A 23,008-nucleotide genomic window follows, 5' to 3' on the forward strand; every position below is an offset into this window, starting at 1 on the left:
CTGGAGTGGCTAGTTCCAGTACATAAATAATGCTTCCTTGATGGATTTGGCCAGAATTCACCCAGGATGTTGGCCTTTATGTTACGTTTATTACTGAGACCATCTAGTAGCAGTCACGTGGTAGGAGTAAGTAATCGATCATTATACTATAGGGGTAAACAATGGCTCATTGAACTATAATTACCTTATGGGAGCAAAGGAAGGTTTGCTTACAGGCTGAGGCCTACAGAATCTCACTATATATCTATATCTTTCACACTGTCAAAAATGAAATCAAATTGTCCATTCTGTAGTCAGACAGTTCTGTTCCCTGGAAAGTTCTTTACATAAACTTAAATCTGCTCTTTCTACTTCTTCCCTCCACCTAAAATGTCCTTCTTGTCCATTTCTGCTGAGGAAATCTTATCCAACATTCAAGAATCGCTCAAGTGCCATCTCCTCCCTGAATTCTTCCAATAGAGAAGTAAAAATGGATCAGGTTATCATGAGGGAACCTTCCACTTTCAGATCTTATGATCCTAAGCTCTCCCTCTTCTAGGTTCCCATGGTACTTAGCTTTTATTTATTTGTGTTTGCTTTATGTACCTTGGTAGACTTTAAATTCCTTGAGGGAAGAAACCATGTCTTCTTTGTTTTTTTCTAAACTGAATTCTACTCCTTTCAGTCTAGTCCTACCCTTTGCAGTTTTCCTTAGATTATTAAAAGGATTCACCATTCATAAATAGGTGGAGTATAATAATAGCATGTTCTACAAGTAAGCATTACCACTGAGATACCCAATTCACAGGCAAGTCAAGCCATCATCCTTATGATGCCACTGGTCATCTTTGAGAACAAAGGATGAACAATAACCAAAAGACTTAAAAATGCCTCAGGATTTGGTCCATTTTTAAGATAACGAGTTCCCTAAAGATCAACCAAGAGCAATTTTTTCCTGCTTAAAAAAGATCCTAAACTAGTATCCCTAAACCGAACTAGGGATAGAGAGGTGCCCTGTGAACAGCCTTGAAGAAGTGGCTCTGTTCCTCCCGGCTTCGGTTCTTAAAGTTTTAAAATATTTGCTGTCTCTGTTTCATTGTTACAATATTTCCCAATTACATTTTAGCCTGGTTAGAGCCACACTTGAGGGACTGGGCTGCACAGGACACCCCTGAGCTTTAGCATTTCTGAAGCCTATGACTTTTCCTAATTTTCTTTTTCCTAATGAATTCCCTGAGCGATTCCCACTTCTATTTTTGCCTCCTACCCATATTTTTTTTTCCCACCCTCAACTCCTATTCTTTGAGGCCCACTCTCACTTTCCCTTTTAATCCACATAAATCATCAGCATTTTTATATATTACCAACAAAGTCCAGCAGGAAGAGATACAAAGAGAAATTCCATTTAAAATAACTGTAGATAACATAAAATATTTGTTTCTCGCCTTAAACTGTGGAAAGGAGCAAAGAGGCTTGGATTGGAATCAGCAGTCAGCATAGCAAGAGAAAATTTGGTGAGAAGAAAATGCCAGCAGACCCTGGTTTAACTTCTTCAAGGAGGGAGGAAGCTAGACAAGACCAGGCAACATCAGCAGTGAGTGATCTGGAGTATTTGGGGTAGATGAGGGTGGGAGCTGTGAAGGGATGTTTGGTAAGTCCAGAGACAACATATATTGCCAAGGAACTTAAGAAACATCTGCACCATTAGCAATAACTGTGCCCTGAAGTAGTGACTCCAGTATTGAGGGGAAGACTGGATCATACATGTGAAAGATTATGTACTGCAAAGAGTGGTTTCTGAGTCAGGAACGACTTAGGTCTGAATCATGGCATCTGGAGGGACCAAAAGGTGGCAAGACCAGAATTTGAAACTTGCCCACGCTGTGGGCAGATCACTTAGCCCCTCTTTCTGTTTTATAAAATGGGGATATAATAGCACCTACATCACGAGATTGTGAGGATCAAATATGTAAAGTGTTTTGCAAACCACACATACACATATATATTTATGTGTATATATCATGTATATACATATATGTATATGTATATAAATACATATACATAAACATACATATGTGTATCTATATATACTAGCTACTATTATTATCATATTAGTGTATGCTATATACTATTTATATCCTAGGTGTAAGATTTTCTATTTTTTCTTAGAAAATTTACTTTTTATTCGAATGTGTATGGGATAGTTATTTTAAAAAAGTGATTCCACTTTGGGGTATAAAGAACTTGGGACTCTAAGCAAGTCACTTTATGTCTGAGCCTGTTTCCTCATCTATGAAAAGGCAAGAATGCTACTTGTATAATCTACACCATAGGGTTGTAGTATAGCACTTATCTATGTGAGATGTTGAAACTAGGTAAGGGCAAATGGCCATTTTGGAGAAAGTACTTTTGTCAGCCTGAAAGTATTATATAAATGTGAGCTGGATTTCTTAAAGCATGTTGCTAGTATAGTTTGCTTTGGCTAAGTGTTGGAGGTTGGGGAAGAAAAATTTGGCATGTGGATAATGGGGTCCCAGTCCAATTCAGAGTGACCGAAGGTCAGCACAAGGGAATTTATATGAATCTCTGCCAGATAGACTTGGAGTGACTGGCTAACCTAATTAGAACTAAAAACAGAAAGGAGGCAAATTATAGAACTAAAATTTATTTTATCCTTAGAGATAACTTCAACACTGTCCTGCTCTCCCTCTTCTCTTCTTCCCTCCTTATGCTCTTCTTCCCCCTTCTACCTTTTTCTCTCCCTTTCCCCCTGTCCCTTCCCCTTTCTTCCTTTCTTTAACTAATAAAGGTGTGCTGACAGGTCATTCTGCTGGCACGCAACTCAGATCAACTTGTTTTGGCTAAAATGAATTCCTTTATAGTTGCAGAATGACTAAACAAATTATATTATCCCAATGTAATGGAATATTACTATACCGTAAAAAAAAAAAAAAGAGTATTAAGAATATAGAGACAGATGGGAAGATTTAAATGAAATTTAAATTACAAAGTTAAGTAAGAAGAATCAGGAAAACAATTTATTCAGCTACAGCAACAGAAATACAAAGAGCAACAAACCAATCAAGTTTGGCCCTCCAAAAAAGAAATTTGAGAAGGTACCCTTATTTACTTTCTTTGCAGAGTTGGGGTACTACATGTCTGGAACATCAAATATAATGTTGGGCGTGGTTGATGTGTTGGTTACTTGGTTGAACTTTTGTTCTCTTTTTCTTCTTTGTTAGAAAGATGGCTTTTTGGGAGAGAGAAGAATAGATTGGGAAAAGAAAATAATATAGAAACATGAAGCATTAGCAGACAATAATAGTTTCCTTGTAAGAACTATTTTTTTTCATGATTTTTATCATATAAAATCATCTCACTAAGCGTTCTAGTAGCAACGATTTTTGTGCCGGTTAAAGGTTTCTTGGCTATGTCTTGGGTAAGCTTTCTTGACATTCAGAACTTGTTAATCAGTACCAAGGGGTACAACAATTTGTATGTGAGCACTTATAAGAAGTATGTGGGCAGCTGGGCTAAAAGGGCATTTTATCAGAGAAAAATATTTTAGGAGTTAGATAACTTAAAAGGAAAGGAACCAGGTGATGGGGAAATGAACATTGCCCAGGTCGATGTTCCAATAAGCACCTGTAGTTGTCAGGTGGAAGGGCAAAGAGGACAGGAATAGGCAAGTCTGAGCTTTAGATAGTTTGTTCAGTGTTACTTCAGCTGGGAAATGGTTATCTGTGACTGATGTTAACAAAAGGAGGTCAGCAAAAACTATGTAAGAACTTTGATGGTTTCTGCTCCTGTGAGAGATCTTTCCTTGTGTGTTGCAATAATAGGTACAAGGGGGAGTACAGCCTGGCAATTAATCATTTAGAATTAAATGATCAAGCCAAATCAAATGGAGCTACCTGCAGAGATAGAGCTGATGTTTTGTTCTAGCTCAGCTAACATTCTTATAAGAGGGTCTTTCTGCTTCCATCTTTATCTGACAATTTCTGGGAATTCACCCTATTAGTGTTCAGAGAAGAATACACCTTCCTCAGTTCTTTGGAAACTCTGGAATTTTCAGACAGGGACTTAGGCAACTTCAAATATGGACCATCAACCCCCCCATTTGGAAAGCAAAGAGAAAATATTTTTAGGGGTTCCTTTCTAGATCTTCTCTTCTCTATTTTTTCTCCTTTTTTCAAGAAGCAGATAAATCAAGTGGATTTCTAATTTAGGATTATACATTTAAAGATGGAAGGGACTGCAGGGACCAGCAGGGTCTAGGGAAATTAACCTATTTATTCAAAGTCACACAGGTAGTAATCCTCAAAAGTAGGATTGGAACCCATCCTGGCACTCCAAAGCTAGTTTCCACATAGTCATTAAAGAAAATCCAGAGCACGAATGGCCATTCCTTCTCACCATCTGAGATCTTATACCTTTTTAAGGTTATTTTCTTTGACCAGAGACAGATTAATACATACCGAGGCACTGAAGTAAAGATCTAGGAGAAGAAGATAGCATAAAGTGTACCCAACAGAAAGAGAAATAAGAAAATATATGGTGAAAATCTAGCTATAACTTAAAGACAAAGGCAAAAATCACAGTTCTAAAAAACTAATGATAAAGTGTAGCTCCCCTTTCTTATTAGAGGGAACATTCAAGCAAAGCATGAATTCCAATATTGAAAAGGGGAAAGAACCCTGATACACAGTTCCCTTTTTTCTTTTTAAACACAGTTCCATTAAGTTTTTCTGGCTATATTATCTTCTAATAATCAAGCCTTCCTCTTCGTATTTTCCTGTTCCTAGACTTTGTTAAGGAATCATCACAAAACCATGGATCATCTTATCTTGGGATTCCCTACCAATACTGAAGCTTGGGGAGGAAAGCTGTGCAAGTTATTGGTTTTGAATGTAGCAGTAGGGCAGAAGTAAATTTCGGGTGATATTCTGATAAAGAGTTTAATCAAACTTATTAGCCCCCCATAGTCTAGGTGACATTACTCCTTTCCAGCTCCTTCACTAGGTCATGACTTTCTTTATGCCACTAAACTCCAACTTTTTCAAGAAATAGTTTTCCTTTCAAACTGTCTTTGGGAAGGAAATTATAAGGAAAAAAAATCAATATGAACCACTTCTCATTCCTGGTCTAGTTTGTCACAACCTTTTCATACCCAAATTACTGACTAAATGTTTTTACCTAGGAGTATCTGGAACCAAATTTCTCTTTTTGCTTTGGGAAGTTGTGAAAATAAATGAATCTTTCTCTTGTTTTGACTCTGAGTCCCACTCAGAGAAAAATATTTCTTCTCAATATATATTGCAATTAAAAAGAGCAACTTCTCTCAGGCATTCCACTTCTGTTATCTTTTTTTTTTAAACAAGGACATTCATGGATCAGTAATTCAATGATTAACCTTAAATAACCTTAAGAAAACAGTTGTTAAAGGAAAAAGGAAAAAAGTAAATATATTCTTAAGAAATGAAGATTCAATTCCAATTGACTCGTGATGGAGTCATTCCCATCCAGAGAAAGAACTGTGGAGACTGAATGTGGACCACAACTTAATATTTTCACCTTTTTTGTTGTTTACTTGTTTTTTTCCCCTCTCATTTTTTCCCTTTTTGATTTAATTTTGCTTATACAGCAAGATAAACGTGGAAATATATTTAGAAGAATTGTATATGTTTAACCTATATTGGATTGCTTGATTTATAGGAAAGGAAGGGAGAAAAATTTGGAACACAGGGATTTGCAGGGGTGAATGTTGAACACTATCTTTGTATTTTGAAAAATAAAAAGCTATTATTTAAAAAAAAAAGAAATGAAGATTGAGGGAACAAATGTGTCTCCCTAGCAAGAAAAAGAGGTTTCATTAATTCTTTTCTCCAACAGAGAAGTTAGTCCCTGCAGTTTGAGAGAATTTAGCATCTTTTCTTTTTTTTTTTTTTTTTTTAATAGCCTTTTATTTACAGGATATATACATGGGTAACTTTACAGCATTAACAATTGCCAAACCTCTTGTTCCAATTTTTCACCTCTTACCCCCCCCACCCCCTCCCCTAAATGGCAGGATGATCAGTAGATGTTAAATATATTAAAATATAACTTAGATACACAATAAGTATACATGACCAAAACATTATTTTGCTGTACAAAAAGAATCAGACTCTGAATTATTGTACAATTAGCTTGTGAAGGAAATCAAAGATGCAGGTGTGCATAAATATAGGGACTGGGAATTCATTGTAATGGTTTTTAGTCATCTCCCAGAGTTCTTTTTCTGGGTATAGCTAGTTCAGTTCATTACTGCTCCATTAGAAATGATTTGGTTGATCTCGTTGCTGAGGATGGCCTGATCCATCAGAACTGGTCATCATCTAGTATTGTTGTTGAAGTATATAATGATCTCCTGGTCCTAGCATCTTTTCTATGTCTCTTCTAGCTTGCATCCTAGCAATGAGTGATTCAAGAATGACACATTCTCCAGTGTAGTTGCTGGTAGTGATAGGAACAGTTTTGGGAGCCTTCCTGCTTCCCTTGGTTCCCAGCACAGCTGCTAGGAATGCCCAAGCTCTTTTTTCAGCTTCAGCTGATTTCTTCCTCTCTTAAAACTGACAAAGGATACCTATTAGTCAAGAAGCATTTATTAAGTGCCAGGCACTTTGTTAAGCACTAGAGATACAAAGCAAGTCCCTAATTTCAAGGAGTTCACAGTTGAATGGACAAACAATAATGAAAATAATTATTTACAACTAGGATAGATCCAGGATAAAGTGAAGCTAATTAATAAAGGGAAGGCACTAGCATCAAGAGATCGGATAAGACTTCTACAAAAAGGGATTTTAGTTGGAATATTAAAAAAATGAGGAGGGAAAGTATTGAAGGCATGGGAGACAGCTAGAGAAACTCCCAGAGATTAGGGGAGTGCTAACTCCCTGAAGGTTAAGGAGAATAATGCTGGGCAATTTCTATCCTGTCATTTATCTCCACTTTATCCTGTATCTATCTTGTTTGTACGTAGTTATTTTCATGTTGTTTTCTCCATCAACTGTGAACTCCTTGAAATTAGGGACTTGACTTTCTTTGTTCTCTCCAGTGCTTAACACAGTGCCTAGCATATAGTAGGCACTTAATAAATGCTTATTGAATAACTGCCATGGTTAGACTGTGATTAATGAAATCAGTACCCATATTTAGGAACACAGGTCCTCCTGATTCAGGGCTGGTGCTCTATCCACTGCACCACCTAGCTGCCCCAGGAATTTTTCTTTATATAAAGCTAGCATCTACCCCTCTACAACTTTTACTTTACCTGCAAAATTGTCCTTAGTATTGCCTTCAGAGGCCAACTGGAACAAGTCTAATATTTCTTCCATGTATCAGCCCTTCAAATACAAATTTACTATGTCCCCCACAGAGATTTACTCTACTCCAAATTAACCATACCCATTTCCTCCAGTCAATCCTTTCATGACATTGTCATTCTGGTTATCATCCTCTGGCTTTGCTTACAATTTGTCAATATTTTTCCTAAATTATGTTACTTAGAGGGCTGGCTGAGTACTGCCTCTCAATTTCTCTCTCAATACAAATTTGGATTACATTAGCTTTTTTTGTCTTCAAAGATAGTGAAATCCTGATTCTGTCATCCGCCATGTTCATATCTTCTGCAGTTTTGAGGAGTATATTGTGCATACCTGCATACAAGTCATTAATAAAGAATATTGAACAGAACAGGACTAATGGTGCTGGAACACTGAGGCTCTTAACTGTAATCTTCTGTCCAGTATCCTGAGTGTGACAGAATGAAAAGATTATTGGAATTGGAATCAGAAGTCCTATGATCCAATTCTGCCTCTTATACTTACTAGTTAGAGAGGTCATTTGATTTGAAAATGGTTATAATAATATCTATAGCACCTATCCTAAAGGGTTGTTGAATTACATAATGTATATGAAATGCTTTGAAAACTTTAATGTGTTATATGAATGATATCAGTTATCCTGACATTAATCCATTAATCGTCTTCTTCAAAAACAGTCATTTAACTATTTCTAAAACTTAGCTGTAGCAGAAAACACGGTAAATGTATTGGATAACAGTGTGAAATAGTAAAACAATCACTGGATTTCAAGTTCAGAGGACTCGGCTTTGAGTCCCAACTCTGGAACCTCTGTGGTCTCTAGCAACTCGTTTTACCACTTTGGACTTCAGTTTCTTCATAAATGAAGGGAAAGGAATAGATGATATAAAAGTTCTCTTCCAGCTTTAAATCCTATGAACCTAAACTATAATCCCATATTTCCATCCATGTCTTAAGAATACCATAAGAGACTGCTTTTATCTCCATAATGAAATATATAGTAAACAGATGGGTAAGCAGATACTTAAAAAAATACTTGATTGATTAGATGCTTTGCTGAAATTTAGCTACAAAACATCTGTGGTTTTTCCACAATCTACTAATCTAACAACTCCATCAATAAAGGAAATGAGATTAGTATATTCCAAACATGAGTCATATCTTACCAAGTTCATAGTGATGCCAGTTTATTTCCATGAGCCATGACCTCAAGTTTATTGTTTATTATCTATATTCCATTTTACAGACAGATAACTGAAACCTCAAGGTTATTATTATTATTATTATTATAACTTGGTTTTCTTTGAATTATATCCTATTAATTATGAGTTATCTCCACTAATATTATTCTTATTTTGTTACATTCAATTTTGTTACTTGTTAAATTGCACTTATTTTGTTATTCTCAATGGCATCTGAATTGACATATAGACCTGGACTTTTTATATTTCATCCTCCATCTGTTGATTAAGTCTCTTGATATGAAGACTCTAGGTAAATATATTTGCATTGACCCTCATTTGGGGCCCTTTATCCCCAAGTCCTTCAGTCTTCTATCTTAGCTATTCTTAAAGTGTGACCCAAAGACTCTTGGGGATCTTCAAAAACCTTTTCAAGGGGTCCACAAAGTCAAAACTATTTTTGTAATAATACTAAGATGTTATTTGCCTTTTAAAATATTCTTCACTTTTCCAACAAATATTCAGATGAGTCCAGATTTTCTTTATATACTTCAATCAAAAGAATATATCACAACAGATTGAATGCAGAAACAGATATAAAAATCCAGATGTCTTCCATTAAGTGAGATATTAGAGAGATTTGCAAAAATATGTTAAACAATGCCATTCTTCTCAAATTGTTTTTGCTTTGGAAAACAGTTTTTTTTTCACAAAAACATGCTATTTCTATTAATGTTTATTATTATTTATTACTCATATTATTTTAAAATTACTACATTAAAATTTATTCATTTTAATTTCTAACATAGTAAACATTGATATATATTTATAAGGCATATAATAAAAAATAATTTAGGGTCCTCAATATATTTTTTTGAATGCAATTGGAATTGTGACTTGTCCAGGGTCCACATAATAAGTGTTTGAGCTCAGCTCTGAACTTAGGCCCTCCTGATTCCAGGGCCAGTGCTCTATCCACTGCACAATCCTGGCTACTCCTCTCAATAATTTTTAAGAGTCTAAATGGTTTCTCAATAATTTTTAAGACTGTCAAATTTGGGAACTAGTGCTCTATCTGAAGTCATGATACAGAAATTCAAATCTCAGGTACTACCTTTTTAAGTATTCACTTCCTAGATGATCGATAATATTCTAAAGGTTTTACCTCAGAGTCCATGGACAAATAAGAGAGGATCATGAAAGATAAAATAGATAATTTTGAATATATAAAATGAAAAAGATTTTATACCAACAAAATCCATAGTTAAAATTAGAAGAAAAACTTGTAACTAGGGGAAATGTTTTGTAGCAAGTTTCTCTGATAAAGATGTAATATCCAAGATCTATAAGGAAATTATTCAAATCTATAAGAATAATATACATTCTCCAAGTAATAAATGGTTAACAGATATGAAAAGTAGGTTTTTAAAGGAAGAAATCTAAGCTATCAATAGTCATTTGGAAAAATTCTCCAAATCATGAATAATTAGTGAAATGTAAATTAAAACAACTAGGGGACCCCACCTCAAACTTGTCAGATTAGCATAAATAACAAAAAAATGTCAAATATTATAGGAGCTTTAGGGAAACAGGCACACAAATGCATTTCTTTTTCCTTTAACTTTTAAAAAATTTATTTCAAAATAAAAAAGCAAACAAAATAGAAAAGAAATTGCCTTGTGCACAGCAGAATGTAAAAGAGGATTCAAAATATGAGATAATAAATTTCCATTTCTTTTTTTATAGTGTATCTATATTACTTATTTATTATTAACATTCGTTTTTTTTTTAAATTTGGATTCCAAATTCTCTCCTTCTTTCCCTCCCTCCTTCCATGTCTGTCTGTCTCTCTTTTTTTAATAAAGCTTTTTATTTTCAAAACATATGCACATTTAATTTAACAACATTGACCTTTGCATAGCCTTTTGTTTCAGATTTTCTCCTCCTTCCCCTCACCCTTTCACCTAGATGGCAATCAATTCAATATATGTTAAATCCAATATGTATAAACATATTTATACAATTCTCTTGCTACACAAGAGAAATCAGATTTAAAAAAAGAAAATAAATGAGTAAGAAAACAAAATGCAAGTGAACAATAACAAAAAGAGTGAGAATGTTATATTGTGATCCATATTCAGTTCCTACAGTCTTTTCTCTAGGTGTAGATTGCCATGTATAATGATCTTCTGGTTCTGCTCATTTCACTTAGCACAGTTCATGTAAGTTTCTCTAAATCTTTCTAAAATCATCCTCCTGATCATTTCTTATAGAACAATAATATTCCATAACACTCATACACTATAACTTATTCAGCCATTCTCCAATTGAGGGACATCCAGTCAGTTTCCAGTTTCTGGCCATTACAAAAAGGGCTGCCACAAACATTTTTGCACACATGGGTCCCTTTCCTTCCTTTAAGATCTCTTTGGGATATAAGCCCAGTAGAAACACTGCTGCGTCAAAGGGTATGCACAGTTTGATAACTTTTTGAACATAGTTCCAAATTGCTCTCCAGAATGGCTGGATTTGTTCACAACTCCATCAAAATGTATTAATGTTCCAGTTTTCCTACATCCCCTCCAACATTCATTGTTATCTTTTCCTGTCATCTTAGCCAGTCTGAGAGGTGTGTACTGGTATCACAGAGTTCTCTTAATTTGCATTTCTCTGATCAATAGTGATTTAGAGCACCTTTTCATATGACTAGACACGGTTTCGATTTCTTCATCTGAAAATTGTCTATTCCTATCCTTTGATCATTTATCAATTGGAGAATGGCTTGTATGCTTATAAATTTGAGTCAATTCTCTACATATTTTAGAAATGAGGCCTTTATCAGAACCCTTAAATGTAAAAATGATTTCCCAATTTATTGCTTCCCTTCTGATCTTGTCTGCATTGGTTTTGTTTGTACAAAAGCATTTTAATTTAATATAATCAAAATTATCTATCTGGTGTTCAATTGTGAGTTTCATTTCTTCTTTGGACATAAATTCGTTCCTTCGCCACAAATCTAAGAGGTAAACTATCCTATGTTACTATAATTTGTTTATAATATCACTCTTTATGTCTCAATCTTGAACCCCTTCAGATCTTATCTTGGTATGTGGTATTAGGTGTGGGTTGAGCCCTAATTTTTTCCATACTAGTTTCCAATTTTCCCAGCAGTTTTTGTTAAATAGTTTGTTCTTATCACTACAATGCTATATTACACTACATTGCTATAATTATTGCCTATTTTGTCCTATGATCCTAACTTATTCCTCTGATAGACTACTCTTTTTCTTACCCAGAACCAAATGGTTTTGATGACCGCTGCTCTATAAATAGTTTTAGGTCTGGCACAGCTGGGCCACCTTCATTAGCATTTTTTTCATTAATACTCTTGGAATTCTTGACCTTTTGTTCTTCTAGATGAACTTTGTTACTATTTTTTCTAGATCTGTAAAATAATTTCTTGGGAGTTTGATTGGTATGGCACTAAATAAGTAGATTAATTTAGGTAGTATTGTCATTTTTATTATATTTGCTTGGCCTACCCATAAGCACTTGTATTTCTCTAATTGATTAGATCTAACTTTATTTGTGTGGAAAGTGTTTTGTATTTGTGTTCGTATAGCTCTTGACTTTCCCTTGGCAGATAGATTCCCAAATATTTTATACTACTGACAGTTATTTTTGAATGGAATTTTTTTTTATCTCTTGCTGCTGGACTTTGTTGGTAATATATAAAAATGCTGATGATTTATGTGGATTTATTTTGTATCCTGCAACTTTGCTAAAGTTGTGAATTGTTTCTAGTAGTTTTTCAGTTAATTCTCTGGGGTTTTCTAAGTATACCATCATATCTTCAAAGAGTGATAATTTGGTTTCCTTATGACCTACTTTAATTCTTTAATCTCTTTTTATTCTCTTATTGCCAAAACTAACATGTCTAATACAATATTGAATAGTAATGATGATAGTTGGGCAGCCTTGTTTCACTCCTAATTTTATTGGGAATGGTTCTAGTTTATCCCCATTACAGATGATACTTGCTGGTGGTTTTATTTTTATTTATTTATTTTTTGTTGAGGCACTTGAGGTTAAGTGATTTGCTCAGAGTCACACAGCTAGGAAGTGTTTGAGACCAGATTTGAAGTTAGGTCCTCCTGATTTCAGGGCTGGTGCTCTATCCACTGCACTACCTTGCTGATGGTTTTTAATAGATGCTACTGATCATTTTAAGGAAAAGTTCACTTATTCCCATGCTCTCTGATATTTTTAATAGGAATGGATGTTGGATTTTTTCAAATACTTTTTCTGCATCTATTGAGATAATCATATGATTTTTGTTAGTTTGGTTATTGATATAATTGATTAGGCTGATAGTTTTCCTAATACTGAACCATCCCTGCATTCCTGGTATAAATTCTACTTGGCAATAGTGTATTATCCTGGGGATGACTTTCTGTAATCTCATTGCTAATATTTTATTTAAGATTTTTGCACCAATATTCATTATGGAAATTGCTCTATAATTTTCTTTCTCTATTTTCACCCTATCTGGTTTAGTTATCAGCACCATATCTGTGTCATAAAAAGAATTTAGTAGGACTCCTTCTTTTCCTATTTTTTTCAAATAGTTTTTATAGTATTGGAATTAATTATTCTTTGAATGTTTGGTGGAATTCACATGTAAATCCATCTGGCCCTGGAGATTTTTTTCTTAGGGAGTTGATTAACAGCTTGTTCTATTTCTTTTTCTAATATGGGATTATTTAAATAGTTTACTTCCTCTTCTGTTAACCTGGGTAATCTATATTTTTGTAAGTATTCCTCCATTTCGCTTAGGTTATCAAATTTATTGGCATATAGTTGGGCATAACTCCTAATTATTGTTCTAATTTCCTCTTCATTTGGTGAAAAGTTCTCCCTTTTCATTTTGAGACTAACAATTTGATTTTCTTCTTTCCTTTTTTAAATCAAATTAGCTAAAAGTTTATCTATTTTGTTGGTTTTTTTTCATAAAACCAACTCTTAGTTTTATTTATTAATTCAGTAGTTTTTTATTTTAAATTTTATTGATCTCCCTCTTTTATTTTCAGAATTTCAAATTTGGTATTTAATTGAGGGTTTTTAATTCATTCTTTTTCTAACTTTTTTAGTTGTAAGCCAATTCATTGATCTCTTTCTCTATTTTGTGCAAGTGAGCATCTAGACATATAAAATTTCCCCTTATAACCACTTTGACTGTATCCCACAAATTTTGTTATGTTATCTCATTATTGTCATTCTCTTGGATAAAATTATTCATTGTCTCTATGATTTGCTGTTTCATGCATTCATTCTTTAGGATTAGATTATTTAATTTTCAATTAACTTTTGGTCTATTTGCTCCTGGAATAAACAAATGTTACATGTTGTGTTCAGAGTTGTCCATTTTTTCTTTGCTTCCTTGTAGGTTTTCTTTTGTTATCTGTTATGTACTTTTTACTTTATTCTTTTTTTCCCCTTTCTCTTCCCCCACCATTTTCCCTAAGGAGGCTGTAATTAAGCACAGATATATTTATATATAAATACATACATATAAATATCTATAATCACATGTATATATATATATATATATACACACACACACACACACATACACACACACATGTATGTTCATATACGTCTATATAAGGCCATACTATATTTGTTTGTCCTCTGTTTCTCTGAACGTGGATAATGTCATCCATCATAAATTCAAGTCTTTCCATATTATTTTAAATCCACCAACACATCATCTTCTACAATACAGCAATATTCCAACCTCAAACTATCTGGTATTTTAAATAGTCTGAAATAATATTGCCTAATATGGCTGAGATATAGTGTAGTTTCTCTATTTTTCTTTTTTGATTAAATCTATTTTAGCTTTAACTTTGTCTGAAATCAATGATCCCTAGCTCTGCTTTTCTTTCCTAATAAATTCTGCTCCTAATTAGTATTATTATTTTTGTGTATATCTCTTATTTCCTATCCCTACTGACTCTTCTGCTTTCCTTCTACTCACTACTTTGATTTGCTATTACTTAACCTACTCCCACACACTCCCTCATGGATCTCTCCCTTATTCTCTCTCTCTCTTTTTTTTTTTACATGACCAAACTGTTATTTTGCTGTACAAAAAGAATCAGACTCTGAAATATTGTACAATTAGCTTGTGAAGGAAATCAAAAATGCAGGTGGGCATAAATATAGGGATTGGGAATTCAATGTAATGGTTTTTAGTCATCACCCAGAGTTCTTTCTCTGTCTCCCTTATTCTCTCCTCATTCTCTTTATCTCATTCCCATTAATCTATACACTCTTCTAGACCTTCCCTCCCCTATCTTATTCTCTCCCCCTCTTGTTTTTTAAAATAAATTTAGAAGACTTTTATACCCTTCTAAATGTATATGTATTGTTTCTTCTTTAACCCATTTCTGATATGAATAGGATTCCAGAACTACCAGCTTGTCTTCTCCCACCTAATTCCTGTGCATCAGTTCTTGCTCTCACAGCTTATTTGCATAACATAATTACTCTTTTTACCTTTTTCTATGTGGTTTTGTTTTTTAGAATCACATCATACTCAGCTTTACTTCAATCTTCCTTTTAAATTACCCAGTTACTAACAATCTCAGACATATGGTTTACATTTCCACATGTAAAAACATAAGCAATTTGTCCTTGAATCTCTTGAAATTAGTCTTTAATGTTTGCCTTATATTTCTCTTCAATCTTATGTATCAAATTTTCTATTAAGTTCAGATCTTTTTGCAACAAAATCCTGAAGTTGGGCAATTCATTGAATATCCTTTTTTCATTCATGATTATGCTTAACTTTGCTGGGTATGATATTTTCAGTGACAATCCTAATTCTTTTGCTCTTCAATATATAGTGTCTAAAACCTTTTTATGTAACTGCTTCTCAGTCTTCTGTGATTCAAACTGTAGCTCCACCATATTTGATTTTTGCTGCTTGTTTATAAAATGTTCTCCTTGATCTGGGGGTTTGGGAATTTGACAATGATGTTCTTGTAGGTTTTCATTGTAGGATCTCTTTCAGGGGGTGATTCATGCATTTTTTTTTCTATTTCTACTTTTCCCTCTTGTTCTAATACCTTAGGACAATTTTCTTTAATTATTCCAAGATTCTTTTTCTGATAATAGTTTTCAGATTATGTTTTCTTGATCTGTTCTAGATATGTTTTTTCTTATTAGATTTCTCACATTCTCTTCTTCTATTTTAAAAATTTTTTATATTTTGTTTTATAATTTCTTGTTCTCTTATAACTTCACTGGTTTCTTCTTGCCCAATTCTAGTTTTTAAGAAGTTACTTTCTTCTTTAAGGTGCTGGATCTCCTTTTTCTGATTGGTTGACTTTCTTTTCATAATCTTCTTGTTTTTCTTGGATTGTTGTTTTGGTTTTTAGGGTTTTTTTTTTCATTCTCTCATTTGATTTTTAAAGTCTCATTTGAATTCTTCTATGGATTCTTTTTGGGCAGGTGGTCGTTTCACATTACTCTATGGGGTAGAAGAGACTTTTATGGATTGGGTTCTTTCTCCTTTACCTAATCGTTTTATTATTATTTTTAAAATAAGAGTTTGTTAGTGTAATCACCTCTACCTAGTCCAGTGTGGGTTGGCAGGAGGGAAATGGTGTCTGTGCCCCCAGGTCTCCTTCAGTTCTTCTCTCTGGCCTAGAACCTGAAATCAAAAACTCCACCTTTCTGTAAGTGCTCACAGCCACCAGTGTCCCTGCCCCACTGCTTCTGCACTTACCAGGTGTATGCTGGTTCCTTCTGGCCCAGAGACTTCTCTCAGCAGCACAGCTGGGCCTGGCATGCCTCATCAGCAGAAGTTCTCTCAATCTTTGGGACTCAGACACCTGACTCCCCACACTGTCTGGGAGATGAAAGTTCCTGTGGCTGGAACTGAGGCTACCTCCCAACCCAGCTAAAACCAGAGCTCACCGCTTGTTGTTTCAGCAGAACTAGCCTGAAGATATTTACACTTCACAAGGGCCAAACTTTATTTGTCTTCTCTAATTGTCCCAGGAGGACCACTGTTCTGTCCCAACTATTTGTTTTTGGTGGCTCCATGCTCATCTAGAGATGCAGTTTTGTCTAGTTTGTGGGGAAAATCTGGACATCTTAGAATTTTCTGACCTTCTCTGCCATGTTCCCAGAATCCTTCTCTATTAATATACTTCTAATGAAGCTGGGATTACCAGTCCAACCATTCTGGAAAGGAATTTGGAACTATTCTCCCATGGGTCACTAAGTGATACTACTACTAAGCATAGACACCAAAGAAATAAAAGAAAGAAGAAAAGTACTCATAATTCAAAAATATTTTTAGCAGCTCTTTTTATTTGTAGAAAAAAGTTGGAAACTAAGAGGCTCTCACCTCTTGGGGAATGATTGAACAAATCATGGTATATGAATCTAATAGCATATTAATGGGCCATAGGAAATGATAAAATGAACAGTTTCAGAGAAAACTGAGAAGACCTGCATTATTTGATGCAGAGTTAAGTGAACAGAATCAATAAGAATAATTTATATTATAAAATTATTAAAAATTTTTAAAAATTATACTTTTTTATAAAATTTTAAAAGAAAAACAATTTTGAGAGACTTTGAAAAGCTAATCAATGTAATGACAAATTCCAGTGGACTGAAGATGAAGCATTCTAGCCATCTCTTGACAGACATGATGGACTCAAAATGTTGAATATTTTTGTACATGGCTAGTAAAGGAATTTATTTTGCTTGATTTTGTATATTTGCTATGAGGAGAGAATATAAATGCATGTTAATTGAAAATAATAAAATTAAATTTAAAAAATAACCCCCCATCTTTATTTAGTAATAATGATGAAAATATCACTTGTGCACCTAAAGTCTTCCTGTACCTTTGACAGCTCCAGTCAAATTAGATTAGTATCACTAAAGACTGCTTACTAAAGTAGAAAAATATACGAAATTGTTTTACATTTCTAACAAGAAGGACTTTTTGATTACCAGTCATATAGGAAGTTCAATTCACCGGAATCTTCTGCTCTATTCTGACATTCTAACAATGGCTATCCCAAGGAGCATGTTTAGAATTGTTCTTGCTTCTACTTGACCACCTGGGAGCTTTGAGACCTACATCAGTAATGTGGTGATTGAAAGCTGAAAGCACTAGGAAGTCAGTGATGTGGTGACTGAAAGCTGAAAGCACTAGGAAGTATATGTGTATGTGGCAATCCCTGAGCAGTCTTTCACTTGTCTCAGGGCAATGCCAAGAGGAATGGCACATTGTGTCAGTTAAATGAAGAGACCTGTACTTTGACTTTCCTTTAAGTAATGCTGTTCTATCTCTAGACCTTCCATGAAGGGATTTGAGGAGATGAGCTGTGGTCTTTTCCATTGTCCACCCCATAACTCTCACAAGAAGTATAGATTCAACTAGGTGAGCTTACACTTGGACCCAAGGCAGACTTTTCCTGCTTTGTGTTTCCTTTCCTGAGTAACCTTGAGGTATCTAAGTTAGGAACTGACCTTGTGAATTGAAGTTCTTATTCTCTTCTCTGAAATCATCACCATTCTAGAGCAGGTCCTTATCATTTTATGCTTCCTGGTGGGTCTGCCCACTTCAAGTCTTTCTCCCCTTCAATTCATTTTCAATTAAGCTCCTAAGGTCATCTTCCTAACACTCTAGTCCAGTTGTAAGAAACAAGGACCTTAACAGGAACTTGGCCAATTTGCTGATGAAACCAGGAAAAGATTTTTATTCACAATCTTGCAAGAACATGTTATTGTTCCATAAGAAATGATCAGCAGGATGATTTCAGAAAATCCTGGAGAGATTTACATGAACTGATGCTAAATGAAGTGAACCAGGAGACCATTGTACACAACAACAAGATTATGTGATGACAATGAGATGATTCAGGCCAATTCCAATAGAGTTGTGATGAAGAGAGACATCTACATTCAGAGAGAGGACTGTGGGAACTGAGTGTGGATCACAACATAGTATTTCACCTTTTTAATTATCGTTTGCTTGCTTTTTTTTCTTTCTCATTTTTTCTTTTTGATCTGATTTTTCTTGTGCAATATGATAACTGTGAAAATATGTATAGAAGAATTGTATATGCTTAGGATTATTTGCTATTGGAGGGGTGAGGGAAGGGAGGGAGAAAAAGTTGGAACCTTGAGGTCTTGCAAGGATGAATGTTGAAAACTATCTTTGCATATATTTTAAAAATAAAAAGTCATACTTGGTCATAGTTCCCCATAAATGAGTATATTGACAAAAACCAGTTATATGTTCTCTGACATGTGGGTTATCATATAAGTATCCCCACCCTGATGCAGAAGCAACATTTCGGACCACATTTTTTACACAATCATATCATCCCTCTATTCAGTAAACTCATGGCTTCCTCTTGCAAATACAAAAGACTCTGTTTGGCATCCAACGTTCTTTATAGCTTTACCCTCTTCTAGCTTTCCAGTCTCCTGGCACCTTACTCTCCACCACATACTCTTCAATCCAATGATACTGGCTTGGTTATTGTATGAACAAAGGAACTCCATATCTTGATTGCAGACATTCTCCCTAGGTGTCCCCAAGATTGGAAGGGTCTTTAAAGGGTCTTTAAGCTAAAGAGAGGAAAGAAGGAAGTCTTCCTCCCTTCTCATGCAAAACACATACCTTGGCCATGAGTAGAGGGACACCTTAATGAGAAAGGGGATGTGGTCAGTACTCCAGCCCCTTTTGGTTCAGCAATGTTAAACCAGTCACAAAAGGGAAAATATGAGCCTATGGTTACAGTAAAGAATAAATCAGAATCTACTTTGTTGAGAAGCCTCAACTTTCCAAGGTTCACCTAAGCAAAGGTGCATCACAAATGTATTTTTGAATCTTGTTATTCCCGGTTTCAGGGTTAGCTTCCTAACCATTATTCTATGTAGTCTCCCATTTAAGGAAGTCACAGGGGCTTTCTCCTTTTTTTCTTCCATATAAATTGGAGAGTAGAGGATCAGGAAATAGCAACTAGGTATTTTTCATCTTAAAAAAATCATAAGACTTCAAAGGAAATTTCATAGATTTTTGATGGGTGGGAGAAGGGTTCATGAATAATAGAGCAGGAAAAAAAGATTTGTAGTGGATAGAGATTAAAAGTTGGAGGCCTTCCTTCTACATTACTGGGCTGTATGATTCAGGATAAGTTACTCAGGAAACTCTATAAATTGCGTGTTGCAGAAGGCATTTCATTGCTAAAGGTAATTTCCTCATAAGGCTTTCCCTGCACCAATTAAATCATAAGTCCCAAGTTTAACTGGGAGTTAAACAAAAAATGAATAATCAGGCTGAGAGCACTGATCACCATGGCAGGAAGCAGGAAAGTATTTGTGCTTTGCAATTAACTTAATAACTTTTACACTAAGTTAAAATCAATACTACACAATGAATCTGCTATGAATTATTGTAGAAATCGATCATACAATACTGTAATAGTAAGTCATTTATAAAGATTTATTATGTACTTAGTAGATGCCTAGTATTATGTTAAGTCCTGGGGATATTAAAAAAAGACAGTCTTTGCCTCAAAGAATTCACTATCTAATGGGAGAAAATATGAAAACAACTATGTAGAGAGGTTCTTACATAATTGGTGGTTCTCTCAAAGAGAAGGCATTAAAATTAAGAAAGACCAATTCAGTTCTTCTTCAGTGAGAATTATGTGAATGTATATGAAAAGTATTTGTGAAAATCACCAAATTACTGTTTTGGTGGGAAGTTGAGATTTTGTAAAATAATATTATGCAGATAAAGGTGATAGGATCCCATTCAGCCTGAGAACAAGCCTCACAACAGCTAAAGATAACTCCCTTAATGCCTTTGACTGAGACATCACATAAGAGAGAAAAACTTCAAACTGAGGAACATTGTTTGTATTAGACCTGAGCAATACTTAGTTGGGATAATACAAAAAGGACACAGTAAAACAAGTTCAGATGAGAATTCATTTGGAGTCACAACAGAAGCTCCTGTATGATCTGCAAACCATCTTCTCTGGGACACCTTCAAGTTATAGTTTCCCTTTTCTGAACTCGTTAAAAAACTGTATCTGTGTAAATACATTCATGAATGAATGAACAAATGAAAAAAATGTATAACAGTGGTTATGGGCATATATTTGGCCAAGTCTCTGTGTGTGGACTTCCCAAAGCTGTAGTTAATAAATCTCTGAAAGGTGGGTTTCCAGGTTAAATGGTGATTCATCCCAATTGTATCTGGCTCCTACCTCATAGGACTATACTAAGGTCAACTATTATTTGTATTATTATTAGCCAATGTATATAGAGTCATAGGACTATGTAATATAGAGCTAGAAGCAATCTGGGAGATCATGTAATCCAAAAGATATTGAGATCCAGAGGGGTAAAGAGATTTAATCAAAAGTTGCATGATCTGAAATTGTCTCTAAATCTAGCATTCTTTCCCCAGCACTACACTTTTGAACATTGCTGGGGTAGTCAATGCTGTGCTGGAGTTAAAGAAGACCCAAGTTCAAATCTTTCCTTAGATACTTACTATCTAAGTAACCCTGGAGTTCAACAACCTCAGTTTCCTCATCTATATAATGAGAGGACTTTAAGGTCCTTTCCAACTCTAAATTTAAGAACTTCTGCTTGAGGTACTGAATATATATGCCCTATCATCTGATTTTCTTTTTTCACTGTTCTTGGCAGGTAGAGGATGGTCAATTACTCTGTGTTTTGTATTTTTTTTTTTAAGGAAGACATAAGGCTCTCATTGTAGGAGCAAATAAAGGAAGCAATGAAGTTTTGTTTGTTTTTTAATCCTACATTCAAAGGCAATGAGAAAAAGCATTTTATAGAACATTTGCTCATCTTTTATTGCAGTACTCACATTAAATGTAAGGTACCATCCCTTTCTTATATAGATATTTTATTTACTGAAAGGGTCAGAAAAGAACAATTGGGTGAAAAAAAAACAGCTTGAGGGAAAACAAACAGTTTTGGGAAGATCTAAGAGAAAAATGGGCAGCTAAGGGCAAAGTGGATAGAGCACTGAGCTAAACCAGGAGGTCACCTGTTCCTGAGTTCAAATTGAGCCTTGGACACTTACTAGTTGTATAACTCTGGGACAGGTCATTTAACTCTGTCTCAATTTTTCGTCTGTAAAATGAATTGAGAAGGAAATGGCAAACCATTCAAGTATCTCTGCCAAGAAAATCCCAAATGGTATCATGAAGAGTTGGACATGACTGAAACAACTAAACAACAAAAGAGAAAAATAGCTCTTTAATTAAAAGTACTTGGAGACAGAAGAGAGTTCTGAGAGGACCTGAAATGAAAGCAGCCATTCAGACACAAGAGTATTGATTAATGGTCAAGATGGCTAGAATGTCTGTTTCCCAGAATCTAGTTTATATATGAGTGGCTTTTATTTTTAGAGCAATGAAGTTTATTTCTGGGAAAGTTAATTAAAAAAAAAACTTCTTGGGACCCTAGAAATTTGGGTATTGACTATATCTATCACAAATAACAGAAATGCAGATTTGGCATTTCTCAATCTTAGTTAGAGGTTGGGTTATTACACACAAAGAGACTCTGAGTATAAGTAGAAAATTTAGAGAAGGCAGGGGAAAGACAATAGAAGCAAGTGTTAAAAACTGCAACAAAAAGTATAAGTTGATAGAGTGGGGAAATAGAAACAGAAAAGTAACAAACTAATAGTAACTGTTTTATTCTGAGTCCTAGTGTTTAAATACAGACTTTGTAGCTGATGTAGGAAGTTGGTCTGAATGGAGTTGTGAACTGATTCAACCAATTTGGAGAACAATTTGGAGCTATGCCCTAAGCCCTAAGAACTATAAAACTGGGAGAGCTAGATAGTGGCAGATGGAGCACCAGCCCTGAGTTCACATGTGGTCTCAGACACTTAATACTTATTAGCTGCTTGACGCTGGGCAAGTTCTTTAACCCCAATTACCTAACAAAACAACAAAACAAAAAGGATATAAAATTGCATATCCTTTGATCCAGCAATACCACTACTAGATTTGTACCCCAAAGAGATAAAAGGTGGGGGGGAGGAATGAGGGAGAAGGATCTATTTGTACAAAACCATTTAGAGTTGCTCTTTTTGTAGGGGCAAAAAATTGGAAATTGGGAGGATACTCATTAATTATGGCATGGCTGAATAAGTTGGGTATTTGGTTGTAATGGAATACTACTGTTCTTTAAGAAATGATGAGTATACTAATTTCAGAAAAATGTATGATGACTTTATATGAACTTATGCAAAGGGAAGTAAGCAGAAGCAGGAGAACATTGTATACAATAACAGGAATACTATATGAATGATGTAACTATTCTCTGCAATACAACGATCTAAGAAAATTCCAAAAGACTTATAATGAAAAATGTTATCCATTTCCAGAA

The sequence above is a fragment of the Sarcophilus harrisii genome, chromosome 1 (genome assembly GCF_902635505.1).
Source record: "Sarcophilus harrisii chromosome 1, mSarHar1.11, whole genome shotgun sequence".
Classification (NCBI taxonomy): domain Eukaryota; kingdom Metazoa; phylum Chordata; class Mammalia; order Dasyuromorphia; family Dasyuridae; genus Sarcophilus; species Sarcophilus harrisii.